Source organism: Cuculus canorus, chromosome 3, assembly GCF_017976375.1.
Source record: "Cuculus canorus isolate bCucCan1 chromosome 3, bCucCan1.pri, whole genome shotgun sequence".
Lineage (NCBI taxonomy): Eukaryota > Metazoa > Chordata > Aves > Cuculiformes > Cuculidae > Cuculus > Cuculus canorus.
In genome coordinates, this window is record NC_071403.1 from 87,595,465 (window position 1) to 87,618,903 (window position 23,439).

The following is a 23,439-nucleotide window of genomic DNA, read 5'->3' on the forward strand; positions in this document are numbered from 1 at the left end:
TCACATTCTTCCACTTCCTCCTGATCACATTCACAGCTGAAGGTTGACTGTGATTCTTAAGACAACAGGAGATATATCTGACACTTCCTTTAGCTGGAAAAATGTTTAATGCATTAAGGGCACAAAGAAGGCCGGTGCCCTTGAGTGAGCAATTGAATCAGAATAAAATACAGCTCGCTGAGAATTAAAATAAAACAAATATCTATCCATCTGCACAGAGGCTCAGTTGTGACCTTACTCTCCCCCTGCTTAAACAACTGTCAGTCATTCTTTATAATAAAAGCATAAGACGCCAGACTGCTACAGCCCAGACTTGAAAGAATTCGGAGATTAAGGTATTCAGAAGTGGAAACAAAAGGTGTGTTTTAGTGACAGCAGCACCCGTAATCTCATGCCAATGTATTAGCACAACCAGAGCATAAAGAGCTAACAAAGTGAACACATTCTAAAGAAGGCATGCAAGGTTAATCATGGGGGGGTGATCCCTTTTAAACACAACTGCATCACCAATGCCATGTACTAGAGTTTAAAAGATCTTGTGTTTTTTTCTTTTTTAAACTCCAGCACAACAACGAAGGCTTACCCATCCTCCTGCCAAGCCAGGTGGAAAAGGAGGCACAGGAAAAGTTACTTTAAATCTCCTCCTGGTCAACAAACACTGGCACTACAGAAAGTACAGAGTCAATCTGAAGACAGCAAATGAGTGGTCTGCCCTGGAGGAACAGGGACATGTAAAGTAGGAAGAAAGATATAAGAAGTTTGCAATCTTGCAGAGAGGCTTGGTGGAAACGATGGCATCAGCATGTGCTGCTTCTTTTCAAAGCCTGGTCAACCCCATGATGAGCATTCCTGTGGCTAAAACAGCGTGTATGCACTTGAGGTGCAATGCTCTCTTGTTCCAGGCTCCAGGGAAGCTTCTGGAGCAGAAAACAGATTCACCACAGCACCCACTGTGCTGGCAGATGCAATCTAAGGGAGGATGCAGGCTCTGCTGCCCTGGACCACAAGGGAAATAGCACTCTCTCTCCAGGTCTGCCACTGTTCACTCAACACAAGCCATTTGAGCATGAAGGGGCGGGATGTACAAAAAGCCCTAAGCTTTTAAAATTTATGTGAAAGGAGACAACACAATTTCGAACTCTAGCAAAAAACAGCCCAAGGAAAAAAGGTGATTGAAAAGAAATGACACCCTGACTACAGGTAAATTACATTACAGACAGCTCGTTGTCCAACAGGAACAATTTGGACTATGATGCACATCAAAATAAATCTAATTACTCTTAAAAATCAGAATCTCTAAGTTTACCTGAAAAACAGGACATGAGCTTTTAATTGTTGTCACTGCAGACACAAACAAAAGACACTGATTAACTTACTGGGCTTAAGAGAGAGAATTATTTTGCAGCAGATGCATCTGTAAGAGCAATTCTGTGACAGCTCTAGATTTAATCTGCCTTTGTTTTATGAAGACTATCTGCACAAATTATTTTTTCCCTTAGATTTTAGGTTTTGCGATTAACTCTGCTCAGATTGAATGGAAAACTCAATTACAGCCCGGTATCAGGATCTCTGGATGCTAGAGACACATGCTGCAGACTAAGACTAATGAAAGCTCCCTAGCTGAAAACAGAGTTTAATTTCCTTTAAAAAAACCCAACACACTCCCCAGTTTTGTAAAAATATTAAAAAGATGACTGGAAACAGATGAACAGATTACTGAGCACATATGAAATGGAGAATATTTTAAAAGATTTTTGCCTGGAAACAAGCTCAGATGTACTTTAATAAAATACTTTCTCACACCTAATATGCTGTTTCATTCTGCAATATTACCAATAGAGCAGAGCACCTAAGTCGCAATAACCTGTTATACTCTTAACTCCACAGATTTGAAAAAGCATTTAGCAAGAGGTGCCAACATCTTCATACCAACTTGCCCAACGCCATTTCCCAGATCACTGCAGACTGCAGCACTGACATCCTACTCTCTGTCTGCTTAGAGGTAGGAGGGGAGGAGAAAAATGCAATAGCATCACACAGGGTGTGTGGAGCAGTGCAGACGTTTATGATGCTACTCCAGCACATCCTAACCTGGATCTTGAGTCTTTCCTCAGCAGCCACAAGATTTCACAGCGCTTCCTCACTAGCCACCTTGGCAGCAGGACTGGGCAGGAGGTTTCTTCTGAGAAGAGAAAAGCAGACTGCGCTGAAGAGCTGGCAGTCAAAAAGATGGGGAGACACAGAGGCCAGTGCAAAGGAAGGCCACAGGTTAAGTCATCAGACAGGTCTGCAAACTCCAGCCTCCGAGGATCACTGGCCTCACAAGCTACTTAACTGAAATGGCCAGCTAGAACACACTATGCCAGCTTATTCTTCCACTAGTATATCTTCTAGCAGAGCGGTTACTGCCCTATGATTTGCTGCTTCTGACCTGAACAGTGCTAAGACTTCTCTGTTCTCAGTGTACTCCATGCTGCATTTCACACAGGGCAACACCAGCATCTGTTTTACGATGGACTATTCAGACCCACTCAAGGTTATTTGACCGGTCAGAGCCACAAGCAACTCAAAGTCCCCCAAGTGCAGGGAGCACTCCAGCTCCTAACAATGGGACTGGCCATAGGTTCAGCACAAGAGCCAACTATGAAGAAAAAATCCTTAGCGAGCAGAATTACAACTGGAGTCTCCAGAAAAGCAGAAGAATCTTCTTTGGATACCTTTCCCATACATACTTTTAGCTAAAACCTATTTGCCTTCAGTGTTATTTGAAAGGTAAGGTCCAAAGTTTGAGGCAGTGCAGGGCACATTGGTCTCAGCAGTTTTGACAAAAAAAAAAAAAAGTATGAGCTACGTGTGACCATCCTTCCCAAATGCATTAATGCCTGCTTCCAAGAAACCTAGTTATCTCCCAGGCAAGGCTTGAACTCTTCTCCAAGCACCTGCACCCATGCCCCTCCACCAGCATTTCTCTGCCATGCATTTGCTGCCTGGAGCTCCACACAGATAGGAAAAGTGCTAGGTTTTATTTATTCAAATTAATCCACCGAATGAACTATTCCATCCATGTCAAGTCTTCTTTAATGGGCACTGAGCAGTATGATTTCAGGAGGTGCTCACAGAGTAAGACATCATAGAAAATGAAGCTATCAGTGCGCACTTCCATGCTCTCCTTTGGATGCACACGCTCTGCAGGGTGTCACGTGCTGCAGTCACCCAGCTCCAAGAGTGCTCTTTGTATCAAAGCATAGCTAAAATATGAAAGATATTTTAATGCATCTCCCTTCTTATAGTTGGGGGTTTTTTTCTGCCTTCAAGCAGGACTCAAGGTGCACCAAAGCACATTTGGGACAGTGGTATTTTTAAAATACCACACTGACCTTTAGGGAATATTTACATGAACATTAATGGAAACAGAAATGATCCCACAAACACTTCCAGGGAAAAAAAAAGATGGTTTTGGGCAAAGTGTTATAGGAAAAGACAAAGCAAGAGTTAAATCAGTACAGTCACACAGATGATCTAAGAGATACAGATCTGAGAACTTCAACCTCTTTTCCAGGTTACTAACAGCAGCAAGAAGAGGCATGGACAACTATATTAAAATTCTAGCGAGTTATCATCTACCAGACATAGTTCTAGATACCATCTAAGTTCCATAACTAATTTAGCTCCTACCTCATTCTGCAATAACATACAGTAATGGCAATAACCTATCTGGCAAGACCAAGCAGCACCCAGGCCAGTGGTCGTGGTCCAGCTGTGAGAGGAGGCAACAGTGATCAAAGGGTGCTGCTTGTAACACCATCTTCTTTCCCATTCTGGCTCCTCTTACTGTCACAGCCTTACTATCAAAGCAACCTGCCACAGGTAAGGGCAGTAAGCCCTTCCAGGTGCATTATTCCATAGTAACTGGACTCCAAGTAAAGAGTTCTAGGCAGATGAACCTAGAGTACTGAGTACTCATAGCAATGATTTTCCAGGAGTACTGAGTTGATAGTTGATATATCCCCAATAACATGCACTGTATAGTCTCTATGGTGTTTTTTCTCAAAGCATGACTCCTTCTTGTGCAGGCAGGAAAGGTGCAGAGAGAGAAAGCCTGGCAGGTACAGTATGTGACAGTAAACTGTCTAAGCAGAGCAGCACGGGGCCTGCAGCATCCACCCAAAGCTTTAAGTCCATGTCTGGTCTCTGCACTCCTGAAGAAGATGGCCTCTGTTTCTGCTTCATTACTTTCTCCCTTCTTTCATCACAGGTGGAAATGCAATATCAGAGCCAAGGCAGAGGGATATTCAGATATGTATCCAAACTGTCCACCTAAGATTCAAGCAACAGGCCATTTCTGTGGCTCATTCGTTAGTCACTAACGCAACAGAAACTAGGGATACTATGGTGTCCAGAAGAAAAGTAAAACCCACAGGAACACACTGATTGCTCAGAAAGGAGAAGAAACAACTGTTTTCAAATTGGCAGTAAATGGTGTTTTGCAAAAGGAAACCCCAGGCAGATTATCAGATATAACAGCTTCCAAAGCATCAGTGAAGCCTGCTCACTTTCTCATGCAATAATCAAGGGAGGGAACCAGGTTCCTGCAACAAGCCAATAACTTGCTGGCTGACAAAAGCTTTGGAAGTCTGTTTGAGAGGTGAAGAGAAAGTGAGGGACAGCTATTGCTTGGCAGGGCTTCAAAAAGCTTGGGAGACTCAGGGTAAATCCTTTCGCTAAGGCTGCTGAAGCAAACCAAGCTTCCCATCTTCTCTCAAATTTGGCCACCCCACTGTTTTGGCATCACTCTAGTCCTACTAACAACTACTCCAAGATCCCACAGGAACGTGGGGATCTTGGGGTACATAGAATAACAATATTTCTAAAGAGACCAAACTTGCCCCTAGCTGCAGCAGTACAGCTCTGTAATAATGAATTCCTTTCCACAGGTTATCTACAAAAAGAATTTGGCTAAGTTTGATCACTACACATTCATTTAGTATCAGTTTGGAAAAGCAAATTCTGGTTTTAGTGCACAGCTGAGAAAAGGTAAACTGGCAGACCAGACTCCTGCTAGATCCCTTCAGGGGGATTTCTTTCTGAAATAATCTTATTCCTAAAAAATGGTTAGTCTGGTTCGGTTCTTGTTTTCTTAACAGGATGATCAAGAGTGGGAAAATCATTGCTATGATACCAGAAAGCAGACTGCAGCACTTCCAACACAAATGCAGTTAGACATTGACAGCTAGAAGCAGTGCAGTGATTTTGTTCTGTGCTACAGGGAGGAAGATTTGGGCAAACTAAGGATGTAACAAAGCGCATTACTAGTCTCAAGTATTAAAACCAGCCACGCACACCTTTTAAAGGTGGATTATTGCCTGAAAGACACCATTAGGTTTTGTATCACTTCATTCTATGACCAGCTCTTCAGCATGCTGGAGAGATAGCAGTCGACTAATCCAAAATTGAACAGGAAGGTTCATCTAAAAACATTTAATTTCCAGTTATTGTTACAAGGAGAGAGGTCATGAAGAATACAAGTGACCGAATATTTTTGCATGCGTGTGGGAATACCACAGGCAAACCCAGCATTTTCTTTCCTGTGTAAAGAATCACATCTGCCAAAGACACATGTTCACCCTCTTTCACCACATGGTTTAACTCATTCTGGTGGGTATGCATTTCACAGTTGCTAATTATAGAGTGTGATGCTCACATTCTGAATACCAGATCCATCTTTTAACCTCATTTTTGCTTTCACCCTCTGCAAAAGAATGATTCTTCTTTCTCTTAAGAGAAAAAAAAAAATCACAGCTAGATCCTCATCAGGAATAAATCACTGCCTTTATTAACTGCTGAAAGCTAACAACAATACACTATTTCTTAACAATGCAAAAATATTTCCCTTTATACTTCAAGACTGCTGGGCTGAATAATACTATTTCCTCACACTTGATCTAACACAGGAACAAAATCCACTTGCACGAACTCAGTGACTCATCCACTGGAGCTAACTTCACTTCTGGAATTCCGCCACAGGCTCTGCAGATGATTCACACACGCGCACATGCTATTAGACAAGTGCTTCATATAAAACAATAATTAGCAGCAATAACAAACATCCTACCACAAAGCACTGGTGCAGCATGAAATGGATTTTCTCAAGTGATTTTATTTTGCATTTTCTGCTGCCTTCATTATATTTTAATTAAAAACTGCATCAGGAGGAAAAAATTACCTAGGAATAAACCTCATCAGACGTCCAGAAGAAGAAGCAATGTTAAATTCAGCTGGGATTGCAGATGGTAGCTCTGTAAATCAAGTTCTGCTTCAATTCAGCACTTCAACAGAAAGTTCACCCCTTTAAGAAATTGCTACTGAATTATAAGATACGGTGAAACAGATCACACTTGTGCCACACCATGACCAGGAGTAAGGGTGATAAATTTTCTCACAACATTTATAGACCATACTGCTTAAATCATTAAATTCAGAATGTTTGTTAATGAACAGTACAGAAGGACATGGGGTAAGCGTGAGCAAGTATTCCTTCAGTTGGACAAGTTACCATATTTTTGATGTATGCTTTCTGTGGGTATCCACTAACAAAGTAAAACACCACTGCAAAAATTACTTATGCAGAAATAGAACCTAAGCTGTGGACCACAAAAAAATTTTGTCCCCTTATCCAGCTCTGCATTGCCCTCTCCTCTATTCAGACATATCCTTTCCTGCTTCTGCTTTTTGGGCAGGTTATCAAGGATTTATTTCAAGTAACAATACATAAGAAGAAACAGACTATTGAAGAGTTTGTACACCATTAAAGCCAACTGGGCATCAGCTTAGCCAGCTGCAGAATGGGGATATCTACTACTCTTTCTAAAGGGAAAAAGGAAGGAGGCTGCCAGGCAGGATCGTATCAGAAGTAAATCTAGTCTAGTGCGTCCCCCTGCACTTGTGGTCTGTTCTAGGTGGCAACAGGGATATGTGGTAATGAGGCTATGTAGTGTGACCTGACACTTGAAATCAGGCAGCGATTACTACAAGCCTTGAAACACCACCCTATGGATCCAGTACCTCAGCAACATTCTGTCAGCAAGAACCAGTAACTTAGCTTGTTATTATTATCCAAATCAGTGTATAATCCCTTTCTTACACTGCTAAGCTCTTAGCCTCAATAATTTCCCGTAGCACTGAGTTTTATAATCTAATTACCTGCTGCAGAAGAAAGTGGTGGATTTGATTCTGCTACCTTTCCTTTTCCTCGTCTTCCAACACATGCAGAACCAACATTTAGATTCCTCTCTAGACCATTTTTATACCTGGATTTAAACCTGCTTAAAAATATGCAAAAAAAAAAAAGTTTTGCATAATTCTTTGAGATAGAAGTATGCATATAAAACAGACAAAGCCCGCACTAGTCTAGAAGACATTACAGTGTTCTGTCTGCTTCTCCATGCTATCTCTTTCTGGTTCTTTTTGTCTTATCTCTTCCTGACAGGCATCACAGCCTACACAAAGCTGGGACCCTCCTTTAGTATTAACAACACATCATATTATTACTTAGACACGTGTAAGATAGTCTGTGGACGTTTATGGAAGGTAGGAATGCCAAGGCGTTACTTCTTGACAAACCCAAGTAATCTTGGGAATATGATCATCTCTTACAACATAGGCAGCGTTATTGTCATAAAATACAGCCAACTTGCAAAACTCGAGCCTCTGCCCAGGAACAAACATAAAGAGAGCACAGCTAGAAAATCCCTCAAGGTGCTGGAAAGAACAGCAAGCAGCACATATCACAAAATACTGTCATTTGCTTGCCAGTGCTTATTATGGCAACAAATAACCAGCTGCCTGCTACCCATCACATATACCCTTAGCATGGAGGCTCACTGTAAACACAGAAGCACTGCTCAGCCTGACAGCATTCCGTCTGTGGAGATTTTATAGGAGTATATTACGTGCATGCATAGGCTTGCACGTATACATTCATATACCTATGAAATGTATAGCATACAACACTGAGTAAGAAGCAGGGTGGGTGGGGAGTCGTTAAACTCACAAATTAAGGAAGAAATCAGACGCAGGAAGGGCTCCAGGATAAGACTTCGTGTAGTATAACCCACACTGATGCTGAATCATTGGCCTATGGTTGTTTTGTTTAAAAAACACTGTGGATGATGAAAGTGTGCTATATTCTTCTACTTGCAGTCTGCTACTGAAGTGTTATGAGTCACTATTTTTTGCACTTTTATGCTGCAGCCTCATCAGCTGCAAAACAAATGTACTGAGTGAAGAAAAACAGAAACAGGCAAGCAACCTGAGGCCTGAATTAAGACACACAGAGAAGCAGTTTAATCCAGTGCTCAGATCCCCCACTAAAGTAATTTTTTTTTTTTTGATAGGTGCTGAGCTGGGAGGCTTTAGGAGTATTTCATCTGGACCCAATCCATGGTGAATGTGGTACAAGCCAGATGGGTTGCAGAGGGGAAGTTGGGAGGTATTGAAAGCAGCACATGAATGCAAAGCAGAAACCTAAATAACACACAAACCCAGGAAAAAACCTCCACAAGGATCCCCACAATGCTGGGATTAATCCAGAACATTTCACTGCACAGAGCAGGGACCTTCAGTAAAACGATGGTAATGGATGTCAGGCAGTCACACTATGTCCTACCTTGTCACACAACTATGAAGCAATGCTCCAGACACTAGATCCACCATAAGATCTACTCATCGACAAGAAACAAAGGCATCCCTGCCCACAGCCTCCTGCTCAGCTCTTGCTCCACAATTCGCTAAGAACAAGTTTCATCCTCTCACCACAGTAAAATCTGGTCTCAACACTAAGCAGAGTCCTGGGGGCACAGCAAGGAATATAGCTTCTCATTTCAACAGCATCAGCATCCCTATTCTTTCCTTCTCTTTGTCACCAGCCACAGAGGATTCCCCAAGATGTATACCTCTGTTGCAATTCACAGCAGCATCAAGAGAAACTTCAAAGTCAGGGAATAAATTCAGAAGCAATGAGACTGTGGCAATTAGGGCAGATGCATCTTGTTCTCTTGCTGCACTCCAGCATCAGCTGTCAGTGCAGTGTCTTTTGGGTCTAATAAAAACATTTTTCTAGCACACAGTCACACTATATGTCTGAGAAAAGATTTGAATGATAGAGAAATACGTGTAGTGAAATTCTCCTGGTGAAAAGGAGAAAGTCAGGCTGTGCATAAATGATCCCTGTTGTAACAGATGCTCAAAGTGGCTGAACTTCATACAGAAAATTTCAGTCTCTGAGGGTCCTCCAATGTGTTCTCAGTAAGAGGACAAGTGAATCTGACAAATCAGAAGGCCCTGCTTTTAGAATCAGACTAGGAAAGCGTAAAAATCTTGCTAATAGCGTCATGAAGAGACAGCCTTCATTAGTATAAAAGCTCACTGCTTGAGCCATGCAGGCACATACAGGCTCATATGCCTTATCTCAGTGACATTCAGACATGGTCAGGAGATACTGCTATTTCAGCACACATTGCTTTGGCACACGTTGCTTACATAAGCTATCCCTGTTAGCCGGCAATAAAGGAACATTCTCTGATTATTTATTCATGCAGCTCCACGGGGCTGTTTGCTATCTCAGCAGTAACTATGACGAATTACATAAAAGCACTATCAGAGAGGGAGGAACACTCATGTACAAACACTCCCCAACACGTGGCATGATGCAAACCACTGTCTTTCTGTGGATTGCACCAGAGGGCAAAGCCTCTCAGTGCAAGCAGCGAGGTTGGGTGCAGGGCAGGTGAGACGTGCACCCACCAGAGGCATACACTTGAGAAAAATCAAGCGGAAATGAACACCACTGCCAGCCAAATCAGTATATTTAAAAGACTGAACGTGAAAACAAGAGATTTTAAAGAGACTTGAGGAGTGACATTTCTTATTTATGCATATATCGGCAGAGTATCACATCACTCTCTAAATTACAAGCACTGCTCACAACTGGACTGGAGGTGATGTGCCTCACATGTGTGATGTGCAGTGCTTACTGGAAGTTCTGTTGCATCATTACCTGGGTTTTCTGCCTTCAGTAGAGCTGCATTTCAGGCTGATGCTGCTATCCTGCTTCCTCAAAATCCCAGGCTTACCTGGGTGACCCACAGGCACTGTAATAACAAAGAAATATCCTGCCAGGGTGACAGAAGATGGCCTCAGCATGGCTTTACAAGACAATGTGCCCTTTTCCATTGTTCTGTCCTAGCCAGTTATACTTCCTGCCTTAAACTGGGATTTTAAAGCCATTTTCACAGACCTTTACCATCCGCACACAAGTGATGCAACTGGCAAGCCGAGACACCAAGGCATGCTCTGCAGAGAGAAGGGAAGGGTAATGCTCATTTTACACAAAAAAGAGTTATCACAGGCATCTCACGCTTTGCCACTTGCTGGTTGCTCAGCACAGATAGACATGCACCCTGGGTCATTTTTGGAGGACCTGCACTACAAGAAGACTGTAATACCAAGCTGCAAAGAGTGGCTTTATTATACAAAAAAAAGGAGCAAACATCTTGGGAGTACCACACAAAAGGATCTAACATTGATGAAAAGATGCCATGAACAAGTGTCCAAGGAACAGGAACAGCCACACTCCTATAGAGCTTTCTCCAGTTATTTCACTTACTCAAGGATTCATGGCATGCATTTTCATTTCTTCTTCAAGAAAAAACAAAGTATTTTGTAGAGAAGTTGCAGCTGTACAGCAGTTGTTGCACTCTGAGATGACTGGAAACATTCATGCATATACCAGCATGTTTCACAGCTGCTATTACTGTATTATTGTAGCACTTTACTATAAAACACATGCCTTGCCTACAGACTTTACGACTGCTTTGTAGCTTCTCCTCTCAGCTGTTAAGGAAAACGTGAGTTTCATTGAAATTGTTTCCTACAAAACATGCTTCTCTTCCTGGAAAGTAGGACTAAAAATGGAAAAAGCCTACCCCCTTTGCGTTCCCATTTTCCTTGGTGGTTTTTGCTCCTTGTATAACTCTCATGCCTGTGAACCTTTTAATGGAAATTTCTTTCATGATTTTCAAGCTAGAAATACATTCTAGAGGATTTGTTTTGTTTTGTTTTATTTTAACAAAGCAAACCAAACCTTTATCTCCACATAGTAGAGGAAGTGAATTTCTTTCTTTGCCTCTTAATGTTTCAAACAGAGCACTCCACTGCTCAGACATGCATTAAAATCTAGTTCATATTAGCCTTCTTTAGACATAGCAGGAAAAAAACAAACCAACTTCTATAGGAACACAGCACTGCGAGAAGGATGGAGCCCTTGCTGGATTTCACATGAGAAGAAATGAAGCGAACTATGCATTCAGTCTTCTGTGGGGAGGGGACAGCTCCCCATCCAACACAGAGTAGATTTGGAAGGGTGCGTTTCTCTCCAAGACTCCCTCTCAGGTGTCACCAGCCTCTGTACATCAGATCATAGGAAAATCCTGTCAAAGCTTTTGTGTTGTAAAGAGGGTCACTTCATGAAGTTCTCCTATGGGTCTCTTAAGAGAGATTCTCAAATTTGGGAAACAAGACAGCAGAGAAGGGAAGTCTGTCTTTCTGCAGCACACCCGTCCTTCAGACCCTGCAAAGAAGCCTGGAGAAAAAAATTATGATTACGTCCTGCTGCTGCACACAAATGGCATCCAGATTCACCACTACATCAGGAAAGCCAATCTCCCAGCCCTCTGCACTTTGCCTAGTGAATCTTTTTTGATACTTAGATCCAAACAACACAAGCACATCAATCAATAGTTATTCCTCAATGGTAAGGAATATACATATGGAAGGTTATCTAAGAATTCCGCATATAAAATGTAACTTCTCTATAAAAGAGGAAATGTACTGCAGTTAAAATGGTAACATAAGGTGACAGGTAAAGAAGGAACGCTGCCAGGCTCCCACACATATGTGAAATAGTCTCTCTGTAACTGCCATTGCTATCTGCCTTCTCAGTCTTACAGCCCGATTACATCAGTGATTGTTCCTAGAGCTCTTCAACTTTGAAATAATGTCAAAATTAATAAAAAAAAAAATTAGCTAGAAATTAAGCAACAAAACCCATTTTGCACAGGATTCTCGGCCTCTCTCTTCAATCCTCACAGACACTTTAATTTCCTCTCTTCCTTTCCTGAATCCTGCACTTCCATTCAACTCACGTCCTTCTTACTGGCACTTCAGCACTCTTGCAGAGAGCCACAATATTGCTAAAGGGAAAAAGAGTCAGGCAATGGAGCAGACAAGGATCTCTGCGAGATCTTTCAATTCTAATCAGGTGGAGGAAAAGGCTCCCACTACTTGCTCAAAGCTAGCACTTGATTGAGAAGCAGGTGGTGAAAAACAGTATCTGGGCATGATGGACCCAATGAATCACAACAAGGCATTTATCTCCTACAGAAGTCTAATGGAACTTGAAAAATTTATACTACAAGTTTGCACTAAAATAGCTGTTACAGGAAAATAAGAATTTCTAACCCCCTTCTCCCTGCCTGTGATAAGCCAGAGACTCATGGTAAGCTAGCATGAAGCATTTTATGAAGCATTCCATAAATCCCTTGCAGCCTTACACGGAACCATGAAAGGGCATCAACGCCGGTGTGTGAAAACATTGTCATGGGCATTGGTGCATTCTGGAGTCATGCTTAAAGGACTAGACAAGGAATGATTTCTACTTGCTAAAACATTGTCCTAGGCCATGGCTTCTGGGTTGACTACCTAGAGACATTCCAAAGGTCACACACACCTGTTAACACAGCCTCTCCATGAAGATTCTGGAGCCCAGCTAAGACAATTTATAGACAAATTTATTTCAGATGGGAGCTTGGTGTAGTGAAGGCAGCCATCTCAAGTGGACCACTGTTTTACAGGGGACCATTCAGTAAACACTCTGCTCCCTCCAGCAGCATCTAGTGACTGCAAACATTTGCTTCAAGACAGATCCACTTTCACCAATGTCTCTAAGGGGTGAGGAACAGAACTAATGGTTTTCAAAAAGCTGAGGACGGCTACAAAAGAAAGCTTCAAGCACAGAAGAAACTTTATACTACATACATGATGAAAATGTATTTACAGAGTTTGAAAGCCCAGGGAAGCACCCATTAAGAAGGAACACAAAGCAAGGATCAGCTTTTCAGCCATGTCTGTATTCTTGCAGCTTTACAGATCCAGGAGCATCTGCCAACCAAATATGCCATAATATTTAATGGCATTTTGGTGGTTAAAATGATAGTTGAAAGGCACAGGCTTTCAACAAAGTTGAAAAGGCACAGTCTAAACTTGTCTTTCCTCTGTAAACACATACCTGAATGGTTTCTGTTCCCAATATACAATTTTCCATCTGTAAGTAGTTCACATCTTCACTTCAGAGGAAAATGATTCATAAAGAATTGAACAAAGTCTCATTTGCTGTCATTTATTTACAGGATTTAATTATTTCTTCTTTAAACAGCTAACACTCATTAACCGGCCTGGTAAGATAAAACAGCATTGGCGTAAGTATGTACAAAATTGCCCTGCAGCCACCTTAGGAACAATTGTCATAATAACATTACTGAACTCTGAATTAGTTTAGGTCCCAGCAATGGACAAACAGTGATGGATAGGATGAGAGAACTAAAATCCCAGATTGGAATGAGGTTTAGATAAAGATAAGGAAGAAATGGCCCAGAGTGCCTCCTACTCCACAGCTGCAGGGCTAGGCGAGATTAAAAGACCCCGGTCCCACTGGTGGGCATGACACAGCTCTGTGTACCTATTACAGGTCCCACTGTCTGGCATTGGCGTGGTGCTTATAGTATGGCTGTTACAGCCAGCAAATGAACTGGGACCCTCTCCGCACCAGACAACTGGTACAAGATTAATGAGATCTAAAATAAATCTATATCATTTGTAGATGCCATGCGTGCACTTTTTAGAGCTTATGATACTCTAGTGCTAACAGCCAGCCTGCTGTCATCAGCGTAAAGCAAAGCATTTATAGTACATCGTCTCCAGTAGATGGAGCTTTAAGGAAAGCTACAATGCATTTGTTATAATAATGAAATTAGCTATATTGCATCCTGAAAGCAGGTACAAGCTTTTGTGCAGCCTCCTTTTTGAAATGAACACCAATAATGGTTTGTTATCATGACATTTTATATAGATACTCAGATTTCCTTCCCTTGCTTGACATTTAGTAGATCCCATGCTCTGGCTGCTGAAGTAGGATCATGTTTACTTTCCTGAACCTGACTCATAGGCCTGTCTGACATTTTTAAATCACTAAAACGCTGTCTTCACGTTTTACTTTTGCCCTTTCAAGTCTTAGACAAATCCCTGAGCTTATAACCAGGAAGGACTGGCAAACCACCTTGGAAAATACAAGGGACTACAAGCACAGCAAATATCAAAGGCAGTTGCACAGCAAGCATTTTCTTGAAAATTGTGCCGGCTTGGAAGTAAAGACAAAAAACTACATGAGGTTTCCGGAGACAGAAGTCCCGGCAATAACAGGTGATTTACAGATCACGTGAAGACTCAGCAGAAGATGGCAGGATAGCATTAGGACTTCTAGTCTTTAATTGCAGGCTGACAGAGAATCTATTTCCATTCTGTGTTGAGGACAATTCTACTGAATGGTCTGTATACTTTTGGGATTAAAAGGACCACGTTACCTAGAATCCACAGCAGCCACGTGGCTGCATGCAGACAATGGAGATGTATGGGGGAAAAACACCACCACAACTTAGCACAGAGACAAGGCAGTGAAAGTGCAAACCAAGGAATATTACAAGGGAAGGAGAGAACAAGCATATGAACAGACTACAGTAAAAATACAAGGAAAAGAGCAAAACACAACTTTGACCTACCCTAGACTTACATTACTAGGTAATAAGAGACCTTTTTGAGACATTGTCCTAGCCACATTGCACTGTGCATGATTCTTGTCTCCACATCTCTAAATATCATTGACAAGCTAGGAAGGGACACAGAAGGACGGTTTAAAGCTGCCTAAAGTCTTGGAATGGCTTTTCTTGAGATAAAACCAAAATTACAGCTTTCTTTAGCCTAGAAGATACAACAGAGAGAATGCGCAAAATGTGTATAAGACCACAAGTGGCTTAGAGAAAGAAAGAGCAGTGATCATATGCTGATCTCTGGAGATTCACAGGATCAAAGGAAGCAAAAGATGCAAACCAAATTAAGTGGTTCCCCACAGTCCCACTCCCACATTGAGAGAGATCGAGAGGTTCAAAAGCAGTTAAAACAAATTCCTATACGTAATCATTCACCAGTAGGTAGTAACAGAGTGATATGTCATCGGTGGCACCTGAAGCAGACGTCTGGAACCTAAAGGCTTGCAGGGACACGATCACTTCTGTTTGTATGTTCTTTAAATATCACTGCTACCTGCTGCTCAAGACAAGCTACTGCTCAAGCAATCTTCACTCTGACCTACTTTAGGCGTTCTCATACTATGAAGTGAATGGTGTCTGAAAAAACAAAATAATCCAACACATTTTTGCACAGAGGAAAACAAAACCTTACTAAAATCTTTCAGCAATGTAAGGGACACAGCAGCATATATTCAGCTAGTAAGCCTTGCTACCCAAAAGCACATTTGGCAACTCAGTATCTAGGCTCTAGATCACATAGTGCACCACAGCAACTCTGCATTACCTTCAGAACACAGGGACATAGGTTATTCTCCATTCAAAATCTTAAGAGTTATGAGCTACCTTGGAAACGCATCTTGTTCTTAATGGTGACCAGGACAAATGTGTTTTCTGTTTCATGGCTTAACGGCTCCACTGGGAGTATTTACTATTCCTTACCCTGAACCTTGTTTCACTTTCTCTGACCAAACAAGGACTAAACAGACTTCCTTCAAAAGTTTAAAACAACAGGTTCTTTGTACCTGGGTCAGACAGGTAGAAAGTGCTGCTGGGCTTTGTTATCCCAGTTGGCAGCTACAGACTTCACTGTCAGAATACAGCAGATACCAATTGAGCACAGGGCAGTCGCTGCTGTGCAGAGCTCGTCAACCATGAGAGCGAGATGCACAGACCCCACAGGTACAAGAAACAGAGACCACAGCAGTGAAGAGCTATGCCCAATATCACAGACAGAGCAGATCAGCAGCAGTCACTGAGATCGATTTGTCAGAAAAACGACTGTAAAAAAGGAGGATGTGAGCAGAATTTGGCTTTGAAGAAACACATTCAGTCTTGAATGTCTGGCATATTTGTTTGCCTCAACTCCAACTGGTACAGAATCCTAGGTATATCATCACCATTTAAATACATGGCAACATCTTTGCAGAATGGTGATTTCAGGGAAAGAAAAAGACCCACCACTGGAAGCCTGGCTCAGACCACAGATCTAATCCCTTCTTTCTGACTTGATTTCACCCGAACTACTTCCTGGGTAAGAAACTGGTAAATCTTAAGGCACGTGCATCTTCAGCACAAGGTTTCCCTGCTTAACCATCAGGACTTAGCATCACACACTAGGCAGCAGATACCTTTTGTTAGCTTGAAGAAGTGTATCAATGCAATGCAGTTAATTTTCAGCCCTGCAAGGAGCTGAGCAGCCAACTCTCTGGACAGTCAAGCGAAGTGCAGTCACTCAGCTCTGTATAGGGCTGTTCTCTACAGACAAACCATATTAGCAGGCATCAGCAGGGAGCTCTGCATCGATCCCAGCCTGTGAAAGTTACTGCCCAGTACCAGAAACAAAAACCTCATCTCTGTCACGCTTATCAAGCTGAAGAAGCTCCAAATTCAGCACCATAAACACCACACATACGTGTATCATTAAAAAGGAACTCCCAAACTAGCACCCCCATTACCTTCCACAGATTGCTTAGTCTGTTGCATTTACTCTCAAAAGGTGATTCACTAAGCAACGGGAATTTGTTACAGGTCAGCCCCACTCCTAAATCTACCATTGCAGATCAGCCACCAGCTCCTAGCTCTACAGCCATCAGGCAGTAGTTCTCTGTACAAAGCTATAGCATCCAGTTACAAATCTAATACGCAACTGTGTAGGACTCTGCCAACATTTAGAACCACTCATTTAGAAACTTAGAACATTTAGAAACCACTTCGCTGTTTAAGGTTTGATAGGAGCATCCCAATTGGAAACTAAGCCATTCTGTTTTCTGCCTTTATGTAGAGAAGCTGGAAAGAGTTGAATTAGACTATACGCTCAATTTAAACAATGAATGAAAGGAAACAACAGTGATGGTCCCTCAAAGTCACCTCAAATATACAAGTTGTGTATTGTGCCAGCACTTTTTAAGAGTTCAAGGATAACATGCAGAACACGTATTACCCTCCTTTCCATGTTGAAAGTCTTGGTAATTAGATTTGGTGGATACAGCTGAAACTGTGTGCCAAAGAGAGTGAACCTACCAAATCTTCTTTTTCTGGGAAAAAGGATGAGCTGGGTAGCAGAAGAAAACTCGTTCTGAGCAGATGCAACTCCAAACAAGCTAATACAAAACTTCAGACTACAGCACACAGTTGTGCTGCATAGTTGTTTCCCAGCACCTCCGAGAGACAAACTCCTAAGCTCCCCCTTAGGCACAGAACCTGATCCCTACGTGCAGCTCCTTGTCTTTGTCTACTGAAGTGCTTCCCCACAACATGATTTCTAATTTTTTAATGGTTTAGTACAAACTGTTCATTTTCACAGAACACAGTGGTACTCTGAAGTATTAAAGTCTAAAAGACAAGTCACATGTTTCATTTTTTTCCCCTTACTGATGTAAGTATAGTGCTCTAATTCTTCTTAAAATAGGATTATTTTTCTTCCTCAAACTGTGAAGAATAAAGCACTTTTTCTCTTCCAGGATTTATTTTTGGCTGGATGCTTTATGTAACACATTCCTGAAAAATTAGTTTACAAAAGATGCAAGACCTTCAGGGACTCAGTGGTGCCAAGTGCTTTTTGTGTTGTGCAGTTTCCCTGTGTTCCTTTTATGCGAGGTAGCACAAATTCCACTTTGCAGCTTCATTCAATATTCAACACAACTGGGCCACAAAGAGATCCTTGGAAAGTTAATGCTGCCAAACCCACCTGAGCCATGTAGTTACCCAACCCAAAGGCCTGCCTGCGACTTCACTGGAGCTGCATAAATTCAAGTCTGCTGAGCATCTGCCCCACTGGATCACAACATTGGTAAAAATATATTAGAATTTGAAACATTTCACTTTTTTTTTTTCCTCTTGAGAAGACTAGAGTATAAATAAAAAATTAGTATTTTGATCATATTTGACTGTGCTTGGTTAGAAATCAACAACTGAAAAATACACATTCACTTGAAAATAGGTGCTTCTTTGCTTTTGATAAGCTAAACAAAACCTGCCTTGACAAATAACTGGATGTTTATACCAGTATCTGGGATAAAAGAAAACGTTGCTAAAAACAGAACTATTGAAAAAGCTGAAAAAAAAGACAGCTACACCTAAAAAAAGCATAATATAACCGAGCTTTAAAGACTCCTCTTTTCCTCAACAGAATCAGATCCCACCACGGCTGTAATTGTAACAGATGGAAGTAGAAAGGCTATTCCAAGACAAAACCAAACACTTCTCAACAGACAAACATTAGCCACCTTATGCCAAGAGCCATGCAGTAAACAGCATGCAACCAAAACTCCTGAGAGGTATTCCCACATTAGCCTTGGGGATTGCTGAACGTCATTGCTCAACAGCAAGCCGGCACAGAACCGAGCTGGTCCAGCAGCACACAACCCCACCATCACCTGGAGGAAAAAGAAAACAAACCGCCAGCCCTCCAAGTTCCAATTATGCAAGGAGGCAGCATCAGAAATGGTAACATTTCTCACTAGAGGGCAGCAGGAAACAATCCAAAACCAGTACTGATCTAATAATTCCCAAAATAAGGGCCCTGATCTTCAACAAGGCGCAGGTCATCTACCTAAAACAACTCCACTAATTCCATTGGTGTTTGGGATCACAAGTTCAAACTGAAGAAGGTTTGCAGTTGAACAGACTCTTAAAACAGTGCAAAGCACCTTTGTACAGCACCTTCCCCCTTCATGTATGCATCAAGCCAAAAACTAAGATATTCTTTGGGTAATCTCTAACGTTTTGGTAAAGTGACACTATCAGAAGTTTCTATATCTAAACATCAGGTAGGAGTGCTAGTACAAGCTCATCTTAGCTCAGCTTTGGCTCAGTCTGAATGTGATTTAAAAATTCACGTGTTTTGGATTCACACAGTTAGCATAGACTACTTAAATGAGAATATATAAATAAAGGTCTTTAGCCTTAGGTTGTCTACAGTATGGCCAGGACAAAAAAGCTATTTTGGTAACAGTTGCAGCTGAGTCAGCCAAGCTATAATTTCTACCAAGTAATGAATGAATACAACAAATTCTGGGCTGAACTGAACTTCAAGCACCCATCAAGTGCCAGCTCTGAAAGGCTGCTGCTGACATGACAAGTTACAGCCTGCCTCTTTCATCTTCTGCTTCTACGTCAGCACTTGTGCACTACTCCCATACACAAAAACCACAAACCGTGCCAGACTTCTTCAGTAAAACACTACCCACTTCTGCAGAAGAGATTAAGCAACTCTTGACAGGCAAGGGACATGGTAAACAGGAGAGAGCATTTAAGGACAAGTCAGAACACATGCAGCAACATTAATGTGACTCCTCATTTGCTAATAAAAAACACACAAACAACCCACTGCAAACCTAAGCATGTAAATGCCCTGGGTTAAGTGTAGCCATTTTTTTTCAGAGGAAATCCCAATTGCCTGTAGAACCCAGAGCTGTGTTAACAGGCTGGATACCTCTGCTTGTTTTAACACATATGCTTAGCCGATTGAAAAGCCAGAAGGCAACAGGAACAGTCCAAATATCATGATGGCTTTTACTTTTTAAACTGGGGTAATCTTGTGAGCAAGTATCCTCTTGATCTGAGCAGCAGTGAGAGCCCACACTTACCCAATTTGCCTGGAGCCAGTGAGTCTCTGGTGAAATGGTTCTGCTCCATTTCCTCCAAGCTCTCAGCTTTTTCCGTCACTTGGGGAGAAGAGGTCAGCTCCCTCCTCTCCACAACCTCCTTTCAGGTAGTTGTAGAGAGTAATAAGGTCACCCCTCAGCCTCCTCTTCTCCGGGCTAAACAATCCCAGCTCTCTCAGGACACTCCTCATAAGACTTGTTCTCCAGTCCCCTCACCAGCTTCGTTCTCTTCTCTGGACATGCTCCAGAGCCTCAACATCCTTCTTGTGGTGAGAAGCCCAGAATTGAACACAGTACTCAAGGTGCGGTCTCACCAGTGCCGAGTACAGAGGGAGAATAACCTCCCTAGACCTGCTGGTCACACCGTTTTCTGATACAAGCCAAGATGCCATTGGCCTTCTTGGCCACCTGGTCACATTGCTGGCTCATGCTCAGTCGGCTGTCAACCATTACGCCCAGGTCCTTCTCCTCCGTGCCAGCTCTCCAGCCATTCTTCCCCAGTCTGTAGCACTGCTATGGGTTGTTGTGCCCCAAATGCAGGACCCAGCATTTGGCCTTGTTGAACCCCATGCCATTGGCCTCGGCCCAGTGGTCCAGTCTGTTCAGATCCCTTTGCAGAGCCTCCCTACCCTGCCAGCAGATCCACACTTCCACCCAGCTTAGTGTCATCCACAACTTGCTGAGGGGTGCACCTCAATGACTTCATCCAGGTCACTGATAAAGACATTGAACAGGGCTGGACCCAGTACCGAGCCCTGAGGAACCCTACTTGTAACTGGCCTCCAGCTGGAGTGAACTCCATTGACCACCACTCTCTGGGCCCGGCCATCCAACCAGTTTTCAACCCAGGAGAGTGTGCGCCTGTCCAGGGCCAGAGGCTGACAGTTTCTGAAGCAGAATGCTGTGAGAAACTGTGTCAAAGGCTTTACTGAAGTCCAAGAAGGACTACATCCATAGCCTTTCCCTCATCCAGTAGTCGAGTCATTTTGTCATAGAAGGCAATCAGGTTAGTTTGGCAAGATCTGCCTTTCGTAAACCCATGTTGACTGGGCCTTGATCACCTGATTCTCTTGCATGTGCTTCATGATAGCACTCAAGATTACCTGTTCCATGACTTTCCTGGCACTGAGGTCAGACTGACAGGCCTGTAGTTTCCCTGGATCCTCCCTGCAACCCTTCTTGTAGATGGGCACAACATTAGCCAGCCTCTAGTCTAGTGGAACTTCCCCAGTCAGCCAGGACCGCTGGAAGACGATGGAAAGGGGTTTGGAAAGGACATCCGCCAGCTCCTTCAATACTCTTGAGTGGATCCCATCCAGCCCCATATACTCTTAACATTACTTTTTCCAGAAGCAACCATTCTGGAAAAACTGTAATCCCATATGAAAGACAGGACATATTGCAGCCCGCTCTGTCTTGGCCTGTGCCTGTGCTGCTGCCAGAAGAGGCAGCTGTCCTCGTCTCACCCATACAGCTCTTCACGTGGCTGTCCAGCAAGCTCGGCCAGTTCCCTGAGCTGGCTCCTCATGTGGCCACCTGAGTATCAGCGCTAAGGATGGATCAGGATTAAGAAGCATGGTCAGAGATAGCCCAAGAATCACTCCACAGAGAGGTCAGGGCAGTCCATGGAAAATAACCAAAGGTAAGCCTGGGCTTAAATCTGAAGCAAACTGCAGGAACAGAATTAGTTCTTTAGGAGAGGCACCTAGGATCTATCTCTCCAGACCGGCTTTTTTTTTTTTTATTATTATTTAAAAAAGCTAGCCAGCTTTTAGATACACACAGGTCCTCTCCAATCACACTCTGTCTTCCTGCTCCACCCCCTCTCTCAAGCATCATCCTCCCTCTAGTTTTGCTGTTCCTGTGACACTACCTTTTTTGTGTATCTTCCCCTTCCACTGGGTGACCCTGTCTACGCATCCATGCTCCTAAGGACAAAATTTTTAAACTACTTTTAATTACAAAGAAAAGGTGATTAAGAGAGAAGCTACAGAACAAACAAGGAGCCCTATGTCCCAAGATGAGTAGCCCCTGCGAATGGCCACCCAGGCAGCCTGGCTCAGCTCTGCCCATGCTTGAGACAGGCAGTCTCCCATGCATGGTGCCACCGCTGAGCTTCTCAAATGCTGCCTCCAAGCTTGGTAGCATCACTACAGGGCTGAGCTGCCAAACCCTGCTCTGTCAGATCACACAGCGGGGCAGAGCCCAGGACTCTGCCTGCACCACGTGTCTATTCTCTAACCCTTTCTTAGGCTGCAGTTTTTCCAGACAAGGACAATGCTTTACTGCCCCTGGTATGCTCTGGTTCAGCACTCTACAAGAAAAAGTAACATTGCCAGTGACTTATTTCATTGTAAACAACCTTTATTCGCTGCCTTTCAAATAGTAATCTGAATAATCTTAATAGATTGAGAGCAGTCCTGAAGAGGACTCAGGGGTGATAGTGGATAAGGAGCTCAACATGAGCCAGCAATGTGCATTTGCAGCCCAGAAAGCCAACAGTATCCTGGGCTGCATCATAAGTGTGGACAGCAGGGCGAGGGAGGGGATTCTACTCCTCTACTCTACTCTCACGAGACCTCACCTTGGAATACTGCATGCAGTTCTGGAGTCCTCAGCACAGGAACGACATGGATCTGTTAGAGTGAGTGCAGAGGAGGGCCACAAAGACGATCTGAGGGCTGGAGTACCTCCTAAATGAGGACAGGCTGAGAGAGTTGGGCTTGTTCAGCCTAAAGAAGAAAGGGCTCTTTGGAGACCCTCTAGCAGCCTTCCAGTACTTAAAGGAGGCCTACAGGAAAGATGGGGAGAGGCTCTTTATCAGGAAGTGTAGTGACAGGATGAGGGGTAACAGTTCTAAGCAGAAAGAGGGAATAGATAATAGGAAGAAATGTTTTCCTGTGAGAGTGGTGAGGCACTGGCACAGGTTGCCCAGAGAAGTTGTGGATGCCCCATCCCTGGAGGTGTCCAAGGCCTGGTTGGATAAGGCTTTGAGCAACCTGATCCAGTGGGAGGTGTCCCTGCTCATGGCAGAGGGCTGGAACTGGCTAATCTTTAAGGTCCCTTCCGCCACAAACCATTCTATGCTTCTATGATAATTTAAGGCTTACACAGACACACCCCTGATTGCTGCCAAGTAAGAACTTTTGCTGGCAACTTTTCTGCATCTTGAGGAGCTAGTAAAGTGTTGCTGCAGCCTTGTGCTATTGAGTGATACAGATGAAAAACACTAGAAACAATGAATTTTTTGTATTATCCTTTTTCACTATGTGGTAGGGAAAAAAAGAAAAAAAAAGGAAGTGCACTGAAAAGTACACAGGTCCAATTTAATTTTCTCAGCCTATCACTGCTTAAACACTTGAACTCTCTAGGAGTATAAGCTAAAAGTATGCATGTTCATTGCAACAGCAGAACTGTCA

General features: G+C 42.9%; 1 protein-coding gene across 9 annotated transcripts in view; it reads right to left on the reverse strand.

The window, feature by feature from the left end:
• SHLD1 (shieldin complex subunit 1) overlaps positions 1 to 23,439 on the reverse strand; it is a 49,104-nt gene that overhangs the window by 17,384 nt on the left and 8,281 nt on the right. For 8 of the 9 annotated variants that reach the window (XR_008448943.1, XR_008448944.1, XR_008448946.1 and 5 more), the window contains one exon: positions 10,876 to 11,638. The exons of the other annotated variant lie outside the window; for it this stretch is intronic. The gene's annotated coding sequence lies outside the window, so the exon portion shown is untranslated. Of the gene's footprint in view, positions 1 to 10,875; positions 11,639 to 23,439 lie in introns of those variants that run through there. 9 annotated transcript variants of the gene reach the window in all.